Here is a 24217-nt window from a genome sequence, read left to right on the forward strand (position 1 = left end):
AGGAACTCTGGAGAATAATCTTCCTGACATCTGAGGCTACAGCTACACTGTCATAGGTGCCCAAAAATTGTATGGGGCTTCTCCAGCCTGCAGAGCTGGCTTCTTCACTTGAGCATGCATGTGTGTATCAAATAACGTAGAAAGGAAAGGTTTCAGAGTAACAGCCGGGTTAGTCTGTATTCGCAAAAAGAAAAGGAGGACTTGTGGCACCTTAGAGACTCACCAATTTATTTGAGCATGAGCTTTCGTGAGCTACAGCTCACTTCATCGAAAGTGATCACATCCGATGAAGTGAGCTGTAGCTCATGGAAGCTCATGCTTAAATAAATTGGTTAGTCTCTAAGGTGCCACAAGTCCTCCTTTTCTTTTTGTAGAAAGGAAAGCGATACAAATATAATAGCGGGATGGCAAAGTTTAGATGCTAGCTGTGAGAGTCCACAGTTATGTTCCATGAGGGAGAACGGGACGAGTTACATAGGGACTGAGAACCTGTTCCTTTCTCTGGCTCTCCAAGCAGCCAGGAGGCGTTGGAAGGGATGGAATGTTGGAGTCAGAAGATTCCGTGGCAGTTGGGACCAGCAGGTTCCGTGGCCGTTCGGAGCAGACGGGCGGAGAAGGTGCCGTGGCCATTGGGAGCAAATGGGTGGAGAAGGTTCTGTGGCCGTTGGGACCAGCAGGTTCCGTGGCCGTTGGGAGCAGACGGGCGGAGGAGGTGCCGTGGCCGTTGGGACCAGCAGGTTCTGTGGCCGTTGGGACCAGCAGGTTCCGTGGCCATTGGGAGCAGACGGGCGGAGAAGGTTCCATGGCCATTGGGAGCAGAAGGACTAAGATGGCTCCAACCCGTGCTGGCCAGGAACAGAAGGCCCAAGATGGTTCAAGCTTTCAGAATGTCCCACAGCTGCTGGTAAGCAGATGGGGGCAGTGACAGCAGCAGGATGCTCTCCTGCCCTTGCAAAGGAGGAGATAGAAGGTGAGCAGCCAGGGAGGCGAATGGGCCATTGGGTAAAGTCTGTGAGAAGAACCCTGTGGCAGACAAGAGCATGAGGCGAAGAGAGGGAAAGGGAGGGAGCAAGGAGAGAGACAGAGAAATGGACTGAGGATCGCCACCCCCCTGAAAGCTAAGGGGGCTCTGAGTTATCTCATTGCCCTGGCTGGGGGAGGGCTGAAGTGCTGCCTCAACTGTCTTTTTTTACATATAAAAATAACTCCATTTCCCCACCCCTATAAATTCTGTTTCTAGCTGCTGTGAACAGAAGTTGCACTCGCAGGGCCCAGATCCTGGCTGTTGTTGCTTTGCAAAGTTGGCAGAGCTGGGTGGCTGAGGATTCCCCTCGCCTGGGGCAATGCCTGTGTTAAAGAAAATGCCCGCTAAACTGAGGTGCGCATATTTGAAACAATGGGTCTGAAAATGAAACCTGTGAGTCGCTGGTCTGGGCTGGGCTCTGCAGATGGTCGGCCTGTTTTGTTCTGCCTCCAGCACGGCTTACATGGACAAAGCCTCCTCCTCTGCCTTGTGACCCTTCCTCTAAAGACGCTTTACCTCCGAAATGTGCTTTTAAAGGCTGTTTGAGGTTTTGCAGCCTCATTAATATTTTGAAGCCCACTCTCCCTATCAAAAAGATCATTCTTAAGGAGGCCACCTAGGAGTGTGCCTTTTCATCTTGTTCTCTTTTTTTTTTTTTTTAATTACCTCAGGAGATCCCTTTTAAGGGCTATTGGAGGCTCCAACTTGAATCTGATACCAAAGAGTTTGTGGGTTTAGAGGAGTTTGTGCTTTTTAATCCTTAATCTGCAAAAATACACCTTGGAAAATTCCTGTCAAAGCCTGACTTTTATTTATCTATTTATTTATGGTGGGTAGGGGGAGGCCCTCCAAAATCCATCAGGCATTGACAAGAATTTTGAGGTAATTTTTTTCAGAAAAGGAATTTAAAAGCATCAAGTCCCCAATATAAAATGAATAATGTTTTGGTACCAAATTCGATTCATACATTTTCTGTAGTATTTTTTAAACCAATAAGGATGAAAAGTACCCCAAATTATTCAGTAGCCAATAATTTTTTTTATTTTGGAGTCCATCACCGCCCAAAAAATTAACTGGGGATTTGAAGCTTTTTAATCCCTTTTCTGAAAAAAATGACCTCTGAAAATTCTTCTATATCCTGTTTGATGCTTCTTATTCAATTTGGCATCAAAAAGCTCGGGCCCAAGTGCCTGTTGTTACAACCCAGTACACAGGGCCATAAAGGCAGGGCATCCAGAGTAGAGGGAGTCCCTGGGTGGTATAATGGTACCTCTGGGCTTCGCCACTTGGTTTGCACTCAGGATAAGGAACTAGGAAATCAACAGCACCCAGTAAAAAGTCACCGCCAATGCCTCCAAGCCTCTTCCTGGAGCCTAGAAATCTGTGCCCACACCACTCCTAATGGACATTTTAGTCATTAACTGTGGTCACCTCAGACATTATTAACAATCCGAACGGTTTAGAGAATCTGCCTAGGAGGAATGGGCATGCTTAGTCCTGAGAAAAGAAGACTGAGGGGGACCAGATAACAGTTTGCAAATATGTTATGGGATGCTATAAAGAGAACGGTGATAAATTGTTCTCCATGTTTACTGAAGATAGGTCAAAAACAGATGGGCTTAATCAGGGCCATCCTTAGGATTTATGGGGCCCTATGCAGTATTATTAAACTGGTGCCCCTATGACCGACAGCTCGCATGTGTATTTTAGATAAGGGTGGTCTTTTGAAGGATTTATTTAAAAAATTATACGTCTGAAAATCCAAGCATTTAAGGCTAAAGATGAATACTCAGATTGTGCATCTAAAAATCTATGCAAGGATTTTTTAGAGATGTGATTTTATAATCTTCAGCAACACACTAATGAAATATTTTTAAAGTAGATTTTAAACTAAGGTCCTGTAGTAAATGTAACATGTAACTGTTAACATGTTCTGAGTAAATATTACAGTAATGCACAACTATTTTTGCCGGTAAGTTCAGAAACTGACAGTATATACCTGAGGGTTGGTAAATGCCTATTAAATGGCTTCATTACCATTGAATGGCTCTTTAACAGTTTCAATGGTGTGCTAATGTCTGGCAAGCTGGAAGGCTTTTTCACTTTTAAGTACTAGATCCCCTCTGGAGGAAGACTTACCAGGCTGCAGCAGTCAGCTGTGGTGGGAGCCTGCAGGAAAGGTGAGAACAAGGATAGGAAGAAGCGGGTGGGTGGACACTAAGACCCAGGTGTGCCCCAAATTTTCGGGTGCCCTACACAGCTGCATATGCTGCGTATGCCTAAAGACAGCGCTGGGCTTAATCTGCAGCCAGAGAGATTTAGGTAAAATATTAGGAAAAGCTTTCTAACTATAAGGGTAGTTAAGCTCTGGAATAGGAAACTATCCCAGGGAAGTTGTAGAGTCCCCATCATTGGAGGTTTTTAAGAACAGGTTGGACAAACACCTGCCAGAGATGGTCTAGGATCTACTTGGTCCTACCTCAGCACAGAGGGCTGGACTTTATTACTTCTCAAGGTCCCTTCAAGCCCTTCATTTCTATTATTCCATACTGATGCTAACTGCAACCAAGCTACTTCCTAGGGCTGCCTCAGCTTCCACAGCTGCTGAATGCATCCCGGGCACTGTCCTCTTCCTGCTCCTCAGTGGGAGCAGAGCAGACTCCCACAATCTGGCCTGGTCTGGCCCAATTCAGTGCTTCCTCCAGCCTCCCCAAGAAAACACCAGGAGTACAGTACCTCAGCACTACCAGCTGCAGGCCACTTCAGCCACTTCAGCCCTCACTCTCCGCTAGAAATGGGATTGGAGACTTTCAGAGTAGCCCTGATACAGATAGCAAGTGTAATGTCACTCTTGCTCCAGCCTCTGACTCCTTTCAAGCAGCCAGACATTTTGAGGTATGGTTCCCATTCTGTTCAGTTTCCTAATCCATCAATCAGGCAATAGGGTTTTCAGGATCCCTTGGGATGGATACTATTTTGTTTGGGAGAAAAGAACTTCCACTATGGTGCTGCCTAGGCTGTCTCATTTCCCAGCTGCCTTCTCTTTTGATGTTACAGACTGTTCTCATTTGGGGCTAGCTTTTATGGCCCAGACATCTTTACCCATGTTCACTAGCTCCTTACAAGGTTCAAAATCCCCTCCTCATACTTCTAATATCACAAAAGAGGGGAAGCCACAGAAATCCATGTAACACCAGGACAAAGGAAAAAGAAGGCTAAAGCCAGGTCAATTTTCCTCAAAAATATACACAGACAGGTGCCATACATAATGAGGAGTTCCACATTTCCCTTTCAGATTAAAATATTTCCTCAGATTAAAATTTCTCATGTTTTAAGACCCTGGTAGTCAAGAACAAAACTAGGAGAAAGTGTAGAAACTCTTTATTGAACTTACAGGAAGAAAGTAATAATAAAAACCAAAACAAAAGGGCAGGCTTAATTCATTATCATCCTGCTTCTCCTTCCATACCTTCTTCCTCTCAGAACAGGGTCAGGAGGATAATTGTATGGATTCTAGCCTTTAGTCTGTTTCTCCATGGGGCTTGCCTAGGTGGGTGAGATTCAGATCTTCTGCATTAAGGGCCTCAAGGATTTTGCCAAATCCATGCTAGCATGGATGGACACCTTGTCAGACGTCCTTTCCTACAGTACTAAAAATCAACACACTTGGAGCACTTCTTAAAAAATGTTGTTTCTTAACAAACATCTTCTTTTAGGCTGCTTTCATAGATGCAATCTGCTTCTTTGCTAGACTATAGTGTGCAATGTGATGTTCTGATGATATGTGACTCCCACCCTGGAAGGCTGATGACCAGGAAAAACAGCAATCACAGAGTTCCATGGGTGAATTCGATAGGTTGCAGGTGTCCATGCTATGGGTGAAATCCATCTCACTGAGGTCAGTGGGAGTTTTGCCATTGATTTAAGTGGGTCCAGGATTTCACCCTACACCTCAAATGGTCCAGGGATTTTGATCTCCTTAGAGAGGCAGAACAGCACCAATCTAACAGAATTCAGAGCAATCTGCAAAGCCCTGGTACTGTGGATTAAAATCAGCACTTCCTTATTATGACTCACAATAGAACAGTCCTGGCCTACCTCAACAAGGTGGGGGGCATCCGATCCTCATGTCTCCACAAGAAAACAACTTTTACTCACTGTGGCAAACAATAATCTCTACTCAAGGAAGAATCTCTACTCTGCACAGGATCCAATTCTACATACAAATCCATACAGCCTGAATTTAGTCACGCTTTTTAAAGATGATATCCAGAAGGTAAAAGCTACTTTGTTACATGATTGCTACACTTCTATAATAATCCATTAAGAAGTTTAATAACACAGCTTCTTTGACTAATTAAACAAACCCACTGTTCTTAAAACATATAAACACTTCTCAGATCTGTTACCATTCTAGCATCATTCTATCCTAGAATTCCTCCAGAATGGTTTATGGAGAGGACGGAACATAAATTCCCTGTAGTCCGGGTGTCTGCTTTACCAAGTAACCTACAAAATTAAAGACATATTTTAAAAAATTAGGATCCAATTCTAAGTAAGAACAGAACGGGAATTCCACATCAGTGATGTTTGATGCACAAGTATCCTTTCTCTAGTTTCCCTATTAAGTTTAGGAATATCATCCTGTACAGCATGATTGCCATCTTGGACTTTACACAAAAGAAAAATCTCAGGCTTTTTGCACATCAGTTGCATTTTGGTTTGTTCAGCTAGTCACTTTTCAAAGCCTCTGGCTATATTAGACTCTGTCAGACTCAGCTGGTGGGTGGCACTATCTTGATTTTTGGAGTTCCATCATTGCAAGGGGATCAGTGGATGCCCAAACCTTCTCTGTTGCTGTCCCAAGGACTTGGAACTTGTTTCCTGTGGAGCTTATGGCATAGCTCACCTTTCCTCAATTTTAAAGATTACAAACATTACTCTTCTAGATGTGATTGAGTGGATAGAGAATGGGGCTAGAAACCAGGAACTGAGCTCTAATACTGGCTCTAGCATTGACCGACCTTGGATAAATTACGTATCCTCTCTTTGCTTCAGTTTTCCCAAATGGGGATATTTATACCTATCTCACGGCAGGGTTGTGAGGCTTAACTACCTAATGCTTGAACAGTGCCTTGAAAATGTAGAGTAGCAAGTAATATTATTTAATCACTCTTAGGCCCTGGGTAGGATTCTCCCTACTGCAATGCATTTTATAATAATCTGGCCATTTATGTACAAAGAATATTAAACATAAACAGAACAAAAGATTGCACTGTGAAGTGACTAAAATAAATCGGATTACTTAACAATTTAGCATTTTTAGTCTTACATTTCAGAAAGGGTCTCATACTTAAAAATGGTTGGCCGCCTTTGTCTTCTGATCCTGGGAGGATGGGGGGGCGAGGGGTGGGGGAGCAACTGGAGATGTAAAGACCTCTTGAAAACTACAAGTTTATCAGCTGTATGCTACTTATGCCCCAGCTGAAAAATCTCTGGATAGAAAATGTGAGAGAGACACTTTACATGCACTAAAAAAAACAGCTTTTCCTATCCTGGGTCTCCTGGACATGGATTCTTGCCCTTTATCTGAAATGTTGTTATTGAATAAACTGCTGCAGCAGCAGTAACCACAGTTCCTCCATTGAGAATGAAGAAATTTACAGTATAACAGGAAAAACAACATAAAAGGCTTGCCTTTGCTAGGAAACAATATGTGTGTTCTAATATGTGTTAGCATCCTAGTGTTGATAAGGCAACTTGTAGTTTTAACAGGTCAGCAGATCAAGGTAATACCTAGGGAAGAGCCTATCAGGCTCATGAGTTAAAAGTGCAAGTTGCCTTGTCTGCACTAGGATTTTAACGTTAAAAACCAGGGGCAGATGGTGCCTCCAATTAAATGGGTGCACTATACTAAACTGCTGAGGAGGGACTGACCACCCGCAGCTACACCTTGTGCCCTGGCAGTGGAGGCTGTTTGAGGAAGGGAGGTCCGGGTGGTGGTGGTTGGGGGAGGGGGTTCCTGGAAAGCAAGCAAGCCCACCCCACACCCATCCTACAGCAGCAGCTCTTCTCTGGGCATTGCAACCTGGTGCATAGTGTCACATCACCACCCAGGTTTCGCTTACTCTTGGTTTGTGTGGATGTGGGGGATCATTGGAAAGTATTGTGTCAGGGCTTCCAATGTGTGACAGATATGGTAGTGGACAATCCTTGTGGGGCTTTTGCATTTAGCCTAATAACAATTGCCCTGGCTCAGCTAGTAGTTTCTTCAGGGGGACAGTCTTCGGGGGAATTGCTAATAGGTTATGTGCCAACAACAGGAAAAAACACTTTTGTTTTTCTTGTAAAACCAACAGGGACAGATGCCGAAAAATATTCAGGGACACATGGTCACCCTAACTGCAGGAATCCTCCTGCTTTTCCATCTCCCTCTTCTCTGTGTTCCCCAGCTCAGAGCTGTGCGCTATACCATTACAGGCGCTCCCCAGATTTTCCTTTCCCCTTCGGGCCCTGAAGTGGTGTGATGGCATATACTTGTGTTTATCAAACCCAATCTCAGCTCCAAAATATCAGAGGCATTTTGTCTTCAGAGATCTCTGACTCTGAGGCAAATGTGGTTCCTGTACCCTCAGAAGCCGACCATGCTGAGAACAACAGGATCCCCCCTTTCTTGCCCTCCTTCTGCATGACAGGGGCATTTACTCCCCCCTCCCCATTTCACACAGTATCTTTGTTCACAGGACTGTGGGGTGATGGTCAGCTGTGCAGTTTGCCCCTTATCTCATTCAAGCATGAGGGTGAGTGAGCTGGGGGAGGGGGGGGCCTGATCCAGGTGATGGGCCCTGCCTGGCTGCCCCATGCAGCCCTCCCCCTCCTTCCAACATCTCCGGGAAACACAAGCAGAGGCAGGGACAAGCCGAGACACCAGCATCAATCACGCCTGCCGCCCCTCCCTCTGCTTCTGACTGACACCCCCTCGTCCAACCACACCGGCACATGCCCTCCCCGCGGCCAATGAGAAGGGAGGAGGGCGGAAGATCCCCACTTCAAGGCTGGTTGAGCTGTGCAGGTAGGTGCTGGGATGTGGGAGCCGAAGCTGGAGCTGGTGCAATCGGGGAAGGGGGAAACAGGGAGCCGTGAAGCGATGGGCCGGGGGTCAGTGGCAGGGCCGGCAGCGAGGCTGCGGTGCAAGGCGGGGGGGGGGGGGGGGGGTCTGTGGCATTGCAAGTGCACGTTGCCCGGAGAGAGGGAGCGTGTGGCTGGCAGAGGGACCGATCACCCCCTCTGGTGCTGCCATAGACAACAGGCCAAGTAGTGCTGGGAGCCCCAGTCCCGCAACTTCGTGCGAGGAGCCCGTTGGGCTGGGGGGGCTGGGGGGGGAGGGCCAGAACTTTCTCTGATCGAGTCTGATTGCTGCCGCTCCGCAGAGAGGAGTGATCGCGGAGAGCTAATTCACCAGGCCGAGGCGGGGGGAGGGGGAAGGAGGAGGAGTGATGACTGCACAGCCAGAAAGTGAGTTTTGGGGGTGGGGGACACAGGGTGGGAGAGAGCCCTCACGTCGACGCTAGGCATTAGACGCCGGTGTCAGGGGCGAGAGCTGCGGCGGCTCCGTCCCGCACGAAACGAAGGGATATTTTGTTGCATTGGCAACAATGGTGCTGGCTAAACGAGCAGGCCAAATGCTGGGAGGCGCTAGAGCAGGGATGGGGTGTCGGGCGGGGGGCATCCCTAGGTGGGCCGGGAATGAGCTCTACCCTGGGCCAGCCGCCAGCGCAGGTCCCAGCGGGTCGCCACCTTGCAGGTCGGCTACACAGGAGGGGGCTGGGGGGGTTAGACAGGCTCTGGGGTAGCGTCGTGTTTGAAGAGGGTTTCAAGTGCCTGGCGCAAGGACGGTTTATAACTCCCGAGCTGCAGCGAGGTTGAACCGTGCATTTGAGTTTCCAGGCGGTTCATCCGTTGGGGCTTCTCATCGGGCGTTTAGGTTTTGTTTGTTTACTTGTGTTAAGGACACAAAATGACCACAGACGTGCAAAATCCCAGCGATCCCTAAGGAATTTACAGGAGCAAAAGAAGGCGAGAAGGAGGCTCTGGCATGAACATGGCAAAGCATCACAGCAGGAAACATGGCATAGAGGCTGTAAAGACTTTAGATAGTTTCTACCCCATTTCCTAAAATTGACTATTTTTAGAAAACCTCCCCCCCCATTTTTCCAATCCTCCATTTTACCCAAACATTTTTAAAAATGGCAAATTCCAGACTCTGGAGGTGGGTTTCTAGAACGATTTAAAACAAACAAACAAAACCACATCAGAAATAACCAAATGACTTTTTTTGTTGTAAACTATTCCCCTCCCTCACCGCAAAAGTCCTTATCCTGAAAAATAAATTAGGGTGGCAGACGTTACTAAATGTAATATGAAATTAAGTGATTAAGGTGTAAATTAACATGGAGGGAATTTCCTAAAATGGGATTTTCATAAGAGCCTAAGGGAGTTAGGTGCCTACATACCAATCCATTTTTACATTACTTTGATCTCTTTACCTGAATCATTAATCTATATAGTGTGCAGATTTTTGTTTGTGCTTTCCAACTGTTTTGTCCTCCAGAAGTTTACGGAGTTGTGTCCAGTTTTCCCAGAATAATTCTTTACACAGTTTGCTTTGTGTGTTTGCTCTGTATTCTGTCTTTCTGGGGTAAGGTGGTGGTGATAAATCTATTTCTCCCTAAATCCTGATTTTTTTTTTTCTTTTCTCTTTTTTCCCCTTAAGGCAAGTTGTTTGTGGGCTATATTTCTTTCCCCTAATTAATTTTTTTTTTTTTGTTACAGATACCAGATTTCCACTTCTTCAAATAAGAAAGATTTGCAGAACCACTAGAACTTGGTTGGATCTGGAAAGATTAAGAGTCCCTCACAACTCAAACCTGAGTCTTTTCTGAACTGTTCCAGACACTATGGATTCTATCAAGATGTCCTGCAAGGTAGGACCTGCCATCTCTTCATTTTTATATTGGTACATTGTCTTAAGAGTTCTGCTCAATACAGAAATGCCTGAACTGTGAAAAGCACCATGGTATCTGAAGTCTTTGTTTAGAATTCTGATGGTGCCGTTTATTCTCAGGAAAGGTTTAAAAACCAGGACCCCTCTGTCACTTCCATGAGACATATCTAACCAGAAAATGGAGATCCAGGAATATAGCTCAAACAAAAGTTCACTTTCCATATCTAGATTTGATCTCTTTTTGAGGAAGAAAATCATTTGTCTAAAATTGGAAAAATGCAATAACTTCTGGTGTTTTATTTTATTTTAGCTTCTTGTGAGTGTGTGTATGTATTTTTTTTTAAGTGTGAATTTAATCTTTGACAATTTTTTTATTAATAACTATAATTTTAGTTAAGTATTTCAGGATCACTGAGCATGGTACCAGAAATGCTATATCAGCTTTTGATACTATGAACTAAGGCCTTCTGACATAGCATATTTGGGAGGTCACTGTATGTTGTAAATTAGTAGTTGGTTAGTCCCTGCTGAAAATGTGGGACCTAAATATCCTTGCAATAACTTCCTTAATATTTTTAATAATTTTACAGAGTTAGTAGAAATTATTTTCCAGAGTGTAAATCAGCTCAGTCTGAAAACCTGATAAGCAGGACAGAAAATCTATCTGGAGATTTCCAAATGCATTAGAATTGACAGTGTCTCCATATTGTCAACGCCTCTCCGACCATATGAAGTTATAACCTGCTACTACGAAGTCTTTGGGGTTTTGTCTTTTGTAAACACTTGATAGGGCTTGATGAAGTGAACACTTTATACATAAGGCAGAATATTGCTGGGACATTCGAAACATTTTAGAAATAATAAAGACTGAAGGGGAATGGAGCACATCTGCTGAGTCCCATCTAGTTTATTCTAATGCAGCCTTCATTACTCCACTTAGTGAAGGATTGATCCTTAAGGTATTCTGTCTAATGCTTTGTTCATCCTAGTTTTAATTGACTCATTAAATTGAGCTTCCACTGCTTCAGTCTGACTGATTTCACTGTTAGGAAATGTTTCCTGATATTTGGCCTTTTTTCCCCCCTCTTTAGATTTATCCCACTGGTCCTAGGTTCCTAGTTGATTCTCCCGAAAATAATGTCTTTCCTTGTTGTGTACGCCCCTCAAAAGCTTGTATGTGGCTGTCACATTCTCTTTGCTGACACGAATCCTGGTATTGTTATACGTGCTTGTAATTCCCACAGGGTTTTGCATATGCCTGTCAGCATGATCTAATGTACTCAGCATTGACCCAGGAAATCTAAAATTCTAATCTTTAGTCTTCTGCTGAGTCACTGTTTGGCATGGATAAGTCACTTCACCTCTCTGTGCCTTGTTTTCTCCATCTGTAAAATGAGGATAATACTGATGTGCCTGAAAAGGGGGTTGTGAGGATTAGTTTATATTCGTACACCGCTTTGAAGAAGTAAAGCATTCTAGTAGTAGTAGTAGTGATTATTATAATGTCAGGATTACAGCTGTCTTTGGCCAAGCTGTATGCATTTAATAAAAATCAAAAAGGACAACAGTCATAAAAGGAGAAAGGGTCACAATCCTTCTCCATACTAGGCATTTTTCTTATTTGTCATGAAAGCCAACTTTCCTCCCCCCCCCCGCCCCCCCCCCGAAACTATACAGGGCAAATGAATGACCCTGCCTTCAGTGGGATTGCATAGGGTGGAATTTACAACATGTTACAGTAAAATGTCTAAATATCCATATGAATGGATATATTAGCTAAGTCTACACTAGTGATTGATCAGCAGCTGGTCAGCATAAAAGTATAGACCCTAACCTATGCTGTGTATGTATTTACAACATCAACAACATAAAACCCTAATACTATTTAATATACTTCTCTGCTACAAGTTTTGGAGGTTGCCGCTACATTTTAGCAGTGTGATTTTCCCCCCCAAAGGTGCTCTGTTCCTGTAACTTCTGTGGATGGGAGCTATAGGTGACCAGCACCTATGAAAAGCAGGCCTAGATGTGTTTGAAAAATATATTGGAAAAAGACTACCCAATTTTAAAATTGCCAATTATTAATTAATGGATTAACTAGGTAAGAGTTTGCCATAGGTATATAATGCACTTTGATGCCTATATACAGATATCCTGGGACACCTTATAAAATTAAATGTAGTCAGCCTCATGTCTTGAGTGTGATGTAATATGAGAAGATTCTGGTCAGTTTAATTGCTGATATTCAGGGCCCAGTAGGCCTCAGTGAAAGGGACAAACCATGTCGGTTTCATGCTGCAGCTTGGAAAAGTTGTTAGATAGCGCCAGAGTAAAGTAACCTGAGCTGTTCTTGGTGGCTGAGAGAGAACCAAAAAATGGAGGCTATGGAAAGGGTAGAGTAATGAAAGCAACCTCCCTTCACTAGAATCAGGAGGGTCTGGGGTAGGTGTAAGAAGGAGAGAATTAATTTCTTCTGCCTTCCAGTAGTCCGAAAGGTCTGGGTGAGAGGATGTGTTTGAAGCAAGCGGTTCACATCCTCTGGCTAGTAAGCATCTGATAATGAGAGAAATATAGCTCTTCAAGAAGGATAGAGGCACAGCATCTTGTTAGGACTTTCAGCACATTCCCAGCATTTTTTTTGGAGTGGGGCTGGGCTTCACCGAGGGGATATCCCTGCACTTTACTGGGGGTAGCGGTGTCCCTGCACCCACTCATCTTTTGTGCTGGTGCTGGCTAATAGTTCTAGTTTTCAGCTAGTTGGTGTCTGATAAAGCTTTCATGTCTTGTCATTATTGCTTTATTCCCTCAATAAATGATAGGTTTCCCTAAACTTGTATTGGGATATCACAGACTAATGCGAAATCATTGCATATAATGCAAATGTGAGTGCAGAAGATGAGGTCATCCTTAAGCACAGCCGCCAAGTTTAGTGTAGCTCCTTATATGAGATTTCTTATAGCTCATGCACGCACATGCCAGCAGGAGGGAGGTTTAGTCACACAGAACTTGAATGTCGTGTGTGTGTGTGTGTGTGAGAGTGTGAGAAACACAGGTTAATAGTGTTCTTCTAGGGCAGAAGACTAAGAAGTGGAAACTGATAAAAAACAGTGAAATTGGCCAGTCTAGTTTTATTGTCTAATCCGAGCGACCTGCAAAAAGTAAACCAAGAGCGTCAATTGTGAAAAGTAACAGACTTTTACAACTATTGTTGTTAATCTAAGAGGTTGCTAGTAAAACAGAGAAGACTTTTAACCTATGAATCTTTATTATCAACCACTGAAAGCTGTCAGTGTCTTGAAATTCCCAGATTTTCTGTTGCCTCAGAAGATGAGAAAAAGCAAAAGACCATATTTGTAGAAAGTCCAATCAATTAAAAAAAATGTTGCCGTGAGCCTGAGGCAGGGGCTGTGGTCTCCTTTTGGTCAGGATAAAGAAGTATTGGAAGACTTTCAGCTACTCTTTTTTTCCTTTAGGACTGGCTATTCCAGGTACTGTTTTTTAACAGATGAAATATACCCCCATTCCTGTTAACAACTAGCTAATGCTTCTAAACCTTTATACTGTTTTCTAGCACATGTGCAGCTCCACTGTTGCTACCAGGAGTGGAAGCACTTGTGTAGAATGGATGCAGATACGTTTACCACGGTATCACTTTACTCTGCAGAACAGGATTAGGGAACATCATGGTTAAAATGCCTGCCTGATGTCTACGCTTATACTTCCACCATTGTCAACATCAGTGGAGCTGCACTGGTTCTAAAGTAACAGCCGTGTTAGTCTGTATTCGCAAAAAGAAAAGGAGGACTTGTGGCACCTTAGAGACTAACCAATTTATTTGAGCATAAGCTTTCGTGAGCTACAGCTCACTTCATTGGTTAGTCTCTAAGGTGCCACGAGTTCTCCTTTTCTTTTTACTGGTCCTAAAGAAAGGATACAAAAGTTCCTAGTGTAGATCCACCCTTAAGAACTGAAAGCATCACTCCCATAACACTGCTAGCCTTCACCTTTCTGGTGTTCCAGGTGGCAATAGGTTTACATTTGGTGCAGAATCACATTTCCCTGCATGTGTTTTCCCCTTCATCACACAAAAGTGAAATAACTCCTCATAATTAGCAATTAAAGCAATAAAGTTACAGCTTGAGCTATGCCAGTTTTGCTAAGATGAAACATGTTAGTTTTATTTATAAATTTTATTTTATTCCTTTAAGACTTGTATCAATCTTGGGGACCAAGTATAGCCCTCAATATAAAATCAACCTGTTGACCAGCATCAGTTTAAGCTTTTTAAGAAACATTCCTGTAACTCATTCCATCATCATGCTGCTTAGGCAAATGCTTGAGTAAATTGATGGGGACTGAGTCTATACCAGTGGTTTTCAAACATTTTTTTCTGGTGATCCAGTTGAAGAAAATTGTTGTTTTGTGAAACAACGGAGCTGGGGCAGAGGGGTTTGGGAGGGACTCAGGTCTGGGGCAGAGGGTTGGGGTGTGGAGGGTGAGGGCTGCAGGGTGGGGCTGGGAATGAGGGGTTCAGGGTGTGGGAGGGGGCTGTGGCAGGGGATTGGGGTGTTGGAGGGCATTAGGGCTCTGGGCTGGGAGTGCAGGCTCTGGGATGGGGCTGGGAATGAGGGGTTTGGGGTATAGGAACGGGCTCTGGGTTGGGGGGAGGGGCTCAGGACTGGGGCAGGGGATTGTGGCGTGGGCTTACCTTGGGCAGTTCCTGGTCAGCGGCGCAGCGGGGGTGCTAAGGCAGGCTTCTTGCCTGTCCTGGGACTGCGCTGCGCCCCGGAAGCTGCCAGCAGCAGGTCTCGCTCCTAGGTGGAGGCATGCAAGCAGCTCCGCATGGTTCTCACCCACAGGCACCGTCATCCTGCGCAGCTCCCATTGGCCAGCCCGCTGGCAGGAAGCCAGTGGGAGTGCGGAGCTGGTGCTCGGGGCGGGGGCAGCAGGCAGAGCCCCGTGGCCCCCTCACCTAGGAGCCTGACCTGCTGCTGGCCGCTTCCGCATGCAGCTCAGTGTCAGAACTGGTAGGGACTAGTCTGCCTTAGCCGGGCAGCACCGCCAGTGTGACTTTTAACGGCCTGGTCGGCAGTGCTGACCAGAGCCACTGCGACCGAATGCCTTACATTCCGCAACCCAGTACTGGGCCGCAACCCGCAGTTTGATAACCACTGGTCTATATTGTCCTTCACCTTGTGTGCAGTCGCATCTGTGCAAAACTAATGTAAAATCCTACCATTTGATTTGGTAGCATTGTACAGCCATTTAGCATCAATGTATATTATGACACAAGGTGCAAGGCCAAGACAGTGGTGAACTGTGTCCATTAGCCTTACACTATGCCATAAAAGTCAACGCTGTGTGTTCCAGTTGGTCTGATAATTTCAGCATTGTCAATAGTTTGTGGAGTATGAATAGATAGTACTTCCTGTATCTACCTGTACCTTCCCCTGTAGGAAGATGTACTTATCCATATTCCACAGATGGGTGCAGTATTGGAAAGAGGCTTATGCAAAAACATGCAAAATTTCCCACTATCAGACAGACTTTTAGACAAGATAGACCATTGACCTGCTTACTATAATCAAGAACCCGTGTACTTCATGGCACAATGGGACCATATTCTGCGGATAGAATGCTTAAATTCGGTGGCAAAGTTAATTTATTCTATCATGGTGAAATATCCTTCATTATCATTTTCCCGCCCCCCCCCCCCTTAGAAAAAGACACATTACTATGGCTCATAGTTGATTATTTTCAATTTTAGGTACTTTATACCACAGAGTTTCTAGGGACGGAAGTTAAAATCATTCCCCTCATGTTTTGATAATAAAAAACAAAAGTTAAGTTCCCAAATTTTTTAAATTGTAGACTTTCCTTGAATATAGGAACAAGCAATGGATTTTTTTTTAATTATAAACTTGAGCATCAAATTAAGCAACTTAGTAACTAAAAGTGTTTGCTTTTTTTAACTAAAAGTATTACTTTTCAATTGGACTATGTAGCTTTTTGCATGAGGAATTTACTCTTCCTCCTTGACTCTATTAAGCAACTCAAAACTTATCCAATAATCTGAGCGGCCCAAGGAGAGCCTGTTGTAATGTTATAGAAAAATATTTGAAATCAATGATCTTGCCATTATGTGATGGATCTGTTTTAGCTCCAGTTTCTTTATTTATAGTTGTGGAACCAGACAAAAGTCTCACAGTTCTGTGTTTAGGGCTCAGAGAGTAGAGTGTGCCCTTTTATTTTGAACATGTCTTTTTGTTGTTGTTGTTGGAATATTTAATAAACCTGGAAGCCAGTATGCAAAAAATAAAGTTGGATTAGAAAGTGGAGTGTTTCCAGGGAGGTCTGTAATTCCGTTTTCTTCTGTGACCCCTGTTCTTACTAACTTCTGCTTGTTTCTCAAACTTCTAGTTTTCTTTGCAAGGTTAGGAGTCTCTCCATATACCTGAGTTTCCTATAGTAGCATAACTTGCATTGCAAAAGCACCTAGAGGCCCCAGGCAGAATTGGGGACTCTATTACTTTATGTACTGTACATGCATATAACAAGACTATCTTTGTCCCTATGAATTTACAATCTAAGTACAATGAGAATAGGTGAAGGCAACAATCTAATGTGGGGAACATAAGGTAATTGTCAATTATAATTAGTGTAATAAGCAGCAGTCAGCATACCAGTTGCCTAACCATTGTTGAGTGTTTTGTAAGCATCAGAGCAGGGGAGGGTTTTAAGAGATTCAAAGGAGGATAATATAGTGGCTCTGCAGATTTTTACAGGGAGCTCTTCCTGTACTTAAGGGAAGGCATTGGAGAAAACATGAAGATGTTTGAGCTAAAAGTGGACTCATGAGCTATGTAGGCTGGTATTGTTGGTTGAATGAGGGCAGGGGTCAACTGTCCAATAGCATATATGAGATGATGGGGAAGGTGAAGCTAAGCTGTGAAGTGCTTTAAAAGAAAAGACAAGTAGCTTGTGTGGTGGAGGGTGCAAAGGGGATCAAGGTCTGAATTCAAATGGTTTTTGCAGCAGCATTTTGGATGGATATAATGGAGAGGTGATGGTGTGGTAAAATATTTGTCAAGACCAAAGTTACAGTACTTTATGGGAGAAGAGGGCCTGAGCAAGTGTTTTAGCTGTGTGGACAGAGGAAAGATGGTGAGATGTGCAGCAAGAAGGGGCACGATTTAGACATGGGCTGTCTGGAGGCATGGAACTAGAAATCTTGATTCTCAGTTAGGTCTTTCAGTTTAGCAAAAAACTCTTCCAAGACAGAATGTAGAAAGGATTGGAAACCGTCATGGTTTTTCTCCTCATTGCTATGAGAAATTTTCCCTGTTTATTCAATGATTCTGTCTGTCAAGATGTCTTTCTGTTTCCGTGGTGCTTATGTCTGAACACATACTGCTACTGGAACCATTATCATTGGTAGGAGACTTCTGCCTTCTCTGCTTTTGTGCTGATCTAATTCCCAGATATTGTGTGTATGTGTGGTGGTTTTTTGTTTTTTTTAATATATAAAGTGGCCAGGGATGCTTCTGCCATTGTAAAATCCTATCTTGGTTCAGTACCCTGCCGTTCTAAAGGGCAGTTTTTTTTGGACCAGTGGGAAATAGATCCAGAGCTCAGTGCGAACACTGCTACTACCTAGGTCTTCATCATCTGACCCTATCCCACAAACAATTTTTTCATATTACCCTTAGGAAGCCAGTATAGCTCTTGCATAGTCCAGGTATGTGCCTGATCCAACACTGCTGAGGACACACCACCCTGATACCTGTTCTTTGTACTGGCTTCCCATTGTTTAAATACAGAGTACAGTTCAAGGACACTGGACTGCTTTTCAAGGTCATGCATGGATCTGGTCCTAGCTACCTGAGAGGCTGTCTCTTTCTCCATAACCTCTAATGATAGATATGTTCCACTGGAACAATGAAACTGTCAAACAAAAGGGGGGGACTTACGACCACAGGAGACAGTACCTTCACAGGAGCAGGACCAAGACTATGGAGCTCTCAGCCAGATAAGGTAAGTAAGATCACTGACTTTCCCACTTTGCTGACTCGGGGCCTTACCTTGGCCACTAGAAGAAGCAGTGGATCTTCAGTCCCTGCACTGGGGCTGGCAATTGGATCAGATAGCAAAATGTTGTCCTGAAAAAATTAGGAAAATATGTAATCTATGACTTCCATAACTAACAGCATTGATGGGCAGACCCAGGGTGGGACTCATTTAAAAAAGAAAATCACCAGCCTCTTGCCCTTGCTACCTGGAAGCAGTACATTCAGGCCTTGTCAAAACATGAAGGTTGTACTGCTTTACCGCAACCAGTGTGTTAGCAGAGTATTAGTACTGTCGTGTCGTTAAAGTGGTACAATCCCTTAGTGTGGGTGCAGTTAACCAGTATAAAAAGTGCTTATATTGGTATCATTTATTCCTGTACAGCAGGGGTGAGGAACCTCTGGCCCACAGGCTGGATCTGGCCGCTGCTTCTTTTAATCTGGCCCGTGGCAAGTCTCTACGCTGCAGGCTGGACGCCCCGAGCCTCGGCGCCCTCCCGCGGGGCTGGAGCTGTGAGTGCTGGCTCGCCACCATGTCCCTGCAGCCCCTAGGTGGAGGGATGATGAGGGAACTGCCTCCCTGACCCCGCACCCCCACATGCACCCCAACCCTCTGTCCCAGCCCTGAGCCCCCTTCCACACCCAATCTCCCACCCAGAGCCCACACCCTGAACCTCCTTCCGCACCCCTAGTCAGAGCCGCACCCCAGCCCTGAGCCCACTCCTGCACCTCAAGCCCCTCCCACACCCTGAACCCATTTCTGGCCCCACCCCAGAGCCTAGGGAAGCCCCAAGCCCCCCCGCAGGGCTGGAGCCGCGAGCACCAGCTCACGCTTCTGCAAGGGGAAGCTCCAAGCCTCTGCACCCCACTCCCCGTGGGGCTGTGTGTGGCCCCTGACTGATTTTTTTTTGATGTGGGTCAATGGCCCCTGCTAGAAAAAAGGTTCCTCACCCCTGCTGTACAGGAATAAGCTATAATGTTATAAGGAACCTTTTATACTGGTTATAAAATCACATAAATGTAGGGCTGGAAGGGACCTTGAGAAGTAATGGAGTCCAGCACTGTGTAAGGTCAGGTAAACCTAGACCAACCCATTACAGATGTTTGTCCTACTCATTTTTTAAAACCTCCAATGATGGGAATTCTATAACCTCCCTTGGAAGCCTATTCCAAGCTTAACTTATAGTTAAAAGTTTTTCCTAATATCTAAACTAAATCTCCATTGCTGGAGATTAAGCCTGTTACTACTTCATCTACCATCAATGGACCTGGAGAACAATTGATCCACTTTCCTCTAACAGCCCTTAACGTATTTGCAGACTGTTATCAGGTCCCATTTTAGTCGTCTTTTCTCAAGACTAAAAATTCCCCTTCCCCAGTATTTTGGGACTTCACCTGTCCTCCAGGAGTTGTCAAAGATAATTGCTAATGGTTCTGAGGTTGTTTTTTGCTCGTTCGTTAAGTACTGTAGGGTGACTTTCAGCAGGCCCTGCAGACTTGAATACATCTAACTTGTCTAAATATTCTTTAACCTGTTCTTTCCCTATTTTGGTTTACATTCCTTCCCCCTTGTTAGTATTAATTATGTCAAGCATCTGGTCATAATTATGTTAAGCATCTGGTCATTAATTATGTCAAGCACCCTTTAATCCTTTTAGTGAAGACTGAAGCAAAATAGACATGAAACACCTCCACTTTATGGATATCACCAGTTATTAGCTCTTCTTCCCAGCTAAGTAGAGGACCTATACTTTCCTTTGTCCTGCTCCTAATGTATTTGAAGAACTTCTTATTGCCTTTTGTGTCCCTTGCTAGTTATAACTCATATTGTGCCATAGCTTTTCTGATTTTTGTCCCTGAATGTTTGTGCTATTTTTTGTACTCTTCCTTAACAATATGTCCATGTTTCCACTTTTGCTATGATTCACTTTTGATTTTCAAGTCCTAAAGAGCCCCTGATGGAGCCGTATTGGCTTCTTACTATTATTCTTTGTATCTTTCCTTTGCATCGAGGTAGTTTGCAGTTGTGCCTTTAATATTATCTCCTTAGATTTTTCTTCCCATGGGACCTTACCGACCTGCTCCCTGATTGTATTAAAGTCTGCTTTTTTTGAAATCTATTATCCTTGTTCTGCTGTTCTCACTCCTTCCTTTCCTTAGAATCATGAAATATATCATTTCATGATCACTTTCACCCAAATTGCCTTCCATCTTCCAATTCCTCCCCATTGGTCACATTCAAGTCTCAAATGGCTGTCTCCCTGGTTCCTTTCTCCACTTCCTGGAACAAAAAGCTGTCCCCAGTCCATTCCAAGAACTTACTGGAAATTTTGTGTTTTGACATATTACTTTTCCAACAGATGTCTGGGTGGTTAAAGTCCCCCCCCCCCCATTACTACCCTGTTGTGTGTTTTTAGATATTTCTGTAGTTTGTTCTACAAATGCCTCATCCACCTCCTTTTCCTGATTTTAGTGGCCTTTAGTAGTCCCCTCCCATGACATCACCCCTATTTTTTTACTCCATTTCTCTTTACTCAGATTCTCAATTGATCTCCCTCTGACCTTCTTTTGGACCTCAGAACAAGTATATATATTCTTGATATATAATGCAACACCTCCTCCCTCTTACCCTGCCTTTTCTTCCTGAAGAGGCTGAGTGCCTCTATACCAATATTCCAGTCATGAGACACATCAAGCTTCTGTGATGCCAATTAAGTCATAATTTATCTTATGTACTAATACTTCCAGGTTTTCCTGTTTGTTCCTCATTCTCCTTGCATTTGTGTATAGACAGCTAAAGTGTTGAGTAGATTCTCCCACTGATTTCTCTCTCGTAATTTTCTGTGTCCTCAACAACTAACCCCATGTTAAGGTTCCTTTTTTTTTTTATACTGCATCTATGGTAGGGGTTACACTAGTATAACTATTTGATATTAAAAAAAAAAAATCACACCTATAACTGAAATAGTTTTACCAGTACAAAATCTGTGTGTAGACCAGGCCTCAGAAAAAGGGTGCTTCTGATTGCTCACCAGTGACCCATCTGCTCATTTAAGACTCCTCATTGATAATTAGCACTTGTACAGTGCTTTGAACATGTCGAGCACTATATAGTCATTCGCTCCCAAATGTCCTTGTGAGGTAGCTAAGTATAATCAACTTACAGATGGGGAAACTGAGATGCAGAGAGGTAAAGTAGGATAGTGCAGTGAATCAGTGGTAGAGTCCAGAGTATAACTTAAGAGTGTGATTCTACAGCTAATTCTGTATAATCTGCCGTCTCTTGACGGGTTCTGGAGTTCCACCTGCTACTCAGCTAATGGTATGGTAATTATGATACAGGGTTCACGGCAAATGTAAATATGCACGAGGGTCCCGATCCTCTGATTACTTAATGTTGAAAGTTAAGCATGTGAGAAGTCCCATTGAAGTCAGGGGCTGTAGATCCACATTAAAGTTAAGCATGTATATAAATGTTTTCAGTATCAGGGTTTAGTTGCATACTAGCAGGGTACCTTATCTGTGCAGTGCAAGAGGCTGCTGTAGTGACGCATATGGTAGTGGATTTTGCAGTATAGGTATACAACACATAGGACCTGGCTCTCATTTTGCATTAAGGCCCCTCTATACTGCTCTAGCAGCGTGTATTTCATTTGCAGCAGGAGCAGAAGAGGGTTTCCCCACAGAAGACCAAATAATCTAGGAGGGTAATTGAGAATGGGACCCCTAAGAGTCTGATCCTTCTAGATTAGCTCATCATAAAAGTGTGAAAGATGTAAATACAGGAGTTGGCCCTTAGAATCCTTATCTGGAACAGATTCATTCTGAAAGTTCTAAGCAGAGTTAAACTTAGCCTCTGACTCACCCCCCCTTCCATGTCTCTTATGTGAACCCTAGTCTCACTTTTTAAATACTGAAAGAAGTACTCCACAAAGGGTAGATACCTGCTTCTCACTTAACTCCGCTGATAGCCTTCGCTTCAAAGGTTGATCCCACCCCTCGCTTCAGATGCTGATATATGCCACTTCTTGGCCTGAAGCACAATATGGGACCCAACAAAGAATAGTGGCAGGATGCTTCAGGCTCATGGATGGAATGGGGGCTCCAGCGACAGCAGAGATGGGTTGAAATTGGCTCATCCCAAGAATCACGGTCCTGTTTCCTAGCAACCTGAGGCTTTTTACACAGCCAACCCCTTCCCCTCTCCAGCAGTTCATCTGAAACAGAGGAAACTAGCCATTCTTTAAAAGTTACCTATTCTTCCCCCATTCCTGCTTCCCCCCAAAAAGAGATTATTGTATTTTATGTTTTTATTATTGTAGTGTTTAAGAAATGAAAAGAACACCAGATAGTGATTTCAGGAATATCAAGTCTTTGTTTTTCCTGTTTCTGCTGGAGATCTCTTGGCAATTCAAAGACCCGAGGAGCTTTTCCTTTCCTTAATTGAAAGGTCGAGGTACTGAATCTTTAAAAGAACTTAATTCCGACTGTTTGGCATGCATTTAAACTAAATAAGTGGTATCAAAACCAAACAAGCTCAGCTCCTCCTACCCCTCCCTCCTCCCCCAAGTTTTAAACAGTGACTAAAAATAATTTCCTCTGACACTCGGCTTTCATTTCCTTAATAATTGTGATAGTACAACTAGCTTATCAGTTGTCTACCTATTTTTTCCTGGAAGACACTATAGGGACAAGACCTGAATATCATGTAAAAACAAGCAGGGATTTAAAAATAAAAAAGGCTTTCCTTGGACATAACCTGTAAAAGGATGGGGATGGGAGGGAAAATCCATTTCCCCCCCCCTTGGATCATATTTAAGGAGTTAAACACAAAGGCCTCATTCCTTCAATCAGAGCCACATGGGCCCTTGCACCTACGTGGAGCCTCAATGAAGTCATTGGGACTCCATGCGGGCAGAAGTGTGCACCTGTGTGGATCTGATTAAAGTAATAAGGCCCAAAGGATTAGCCAGTTTCTGAACCTAATATTTTATTAAAATATCAGACGTGGTAGATGCTGTACAAAAATATAGGAAGCCAGAGTCTCTGCCCTGAAGCATATAGACTTTTTATAAAGACAGAGCAGACAAAAGGTGTGTGTGGGGGAGGAAACAACGCATAAAGAAAATATTCTGGGTGATAAATATGGTATTTAAGAAACATGTCATTTAAACTATATAACACTCTCCCCAGCTGACCCTCTAGTGAGGTTGTTTTTAAAATAAACTTCTTTAATATTTACTAATTTTAGCTTTTGTTCCCTTTTCTATTTTTTAACCATGCCTTTTGAAAATGTTGTTTTCCTGTTTTTGTTAACTATTGCCTTTCTTCTAAGTTTAATATTATGCCCTTTTCTATTTTTTTAAATGTATCACCCTCACCCCCACTAATATATACACACACACACACTGATGTGACAAAGTGATATTGTACAAATTCTGTTCTATAGAAATCTCCCTCCCTTCCCTTAAATAGGAAACTGTTTAAATAAGCTTTGAATAATATCTCACCAAAAAAAATAAATCTCTAATATGCCTTTCAGGACTGCTGCACTTATTTTTGCAGAACGAAGTAAGAAGGGTTTTATTGCAGTAGCTGCATTTTTGCCTGCTGTGCAATTTTTAAGGTAGTTGTATAGTGTTGTTTCCTATTGTATGTGTTTACTTTCAATCAAGATAAAAACTGATCATTTAGTAGCTATATTTTGATGTGATTAAGGTTCAACTGATGTGTATTTGAATTAGCATCTGTACAGCACACCAGCCTTTGCTTGAAATTGCTTAGCTCACTTTTATACCAACAGAAAACACAGTATTGAACTAAGACACCTCAGCAACATTTATAAGATGCACTATTTTTGAGCTTCTGTATTACTATAGGAAACAATTGTTACACACTGCAGGTCTTCTGTGGTGGCTTTTTTTTTTAATGACTTCTGTTCTACAATGCTTAATGATTTAGTCACAGGGCACATGTTGCCATGTCCGAATATTTTGATAAGGTTATGTCATTACATGCTGATGCACCAGCATAGCAGCATGATGTTGTGATACCTGGAGTTCATCCCTGCAGAGACAGGTGGTCATATTAGTAGATTCGTTTAGGGTGTTTTAAAACATTAAG

At 43.4% G+C, this 24217-nt stretch overlaps 1 protein-coding gene across 2 annotated transcripts in view; it reads left to right on the top strand.

The window, feature by feature from the left end:
* Positions 1-8766: 8766 nt before the first annotated feature.
* KANSL1 (KAT8 regulatory NSL complex subunit 1) overlaps positions 8767-24217 on the top strand; it is a 172300-nt gene continuing 156849 nt past the window's right edge. Inside the window, exons 1-2 of one of the 2 annotated variants that reach the window (XM_084616028.1) lie at positions 8767-9164; positions 9857-10008. The gene's annotated coding sequence lies outside the window, so the exon portion shown is untranslated. The remainder of the gene's footprint in view (positions 9165-9856; positions 10009-24217) is intronic. The other variant, XM_084616030.1, reaches the window with a different exon arrangement.

Source organism: Lepidochelys olivacea (genome assembly GCF_965140295.1).
Source record: "Lepidochelys olivacea isolate rLepOli2 genome assembly, chromosome: 27".
NCBI lineage: Eukaryota > Metazoa > Chordata > Testudines > Cheloniidae > Lepidochelys > Lepidochelys olivacea.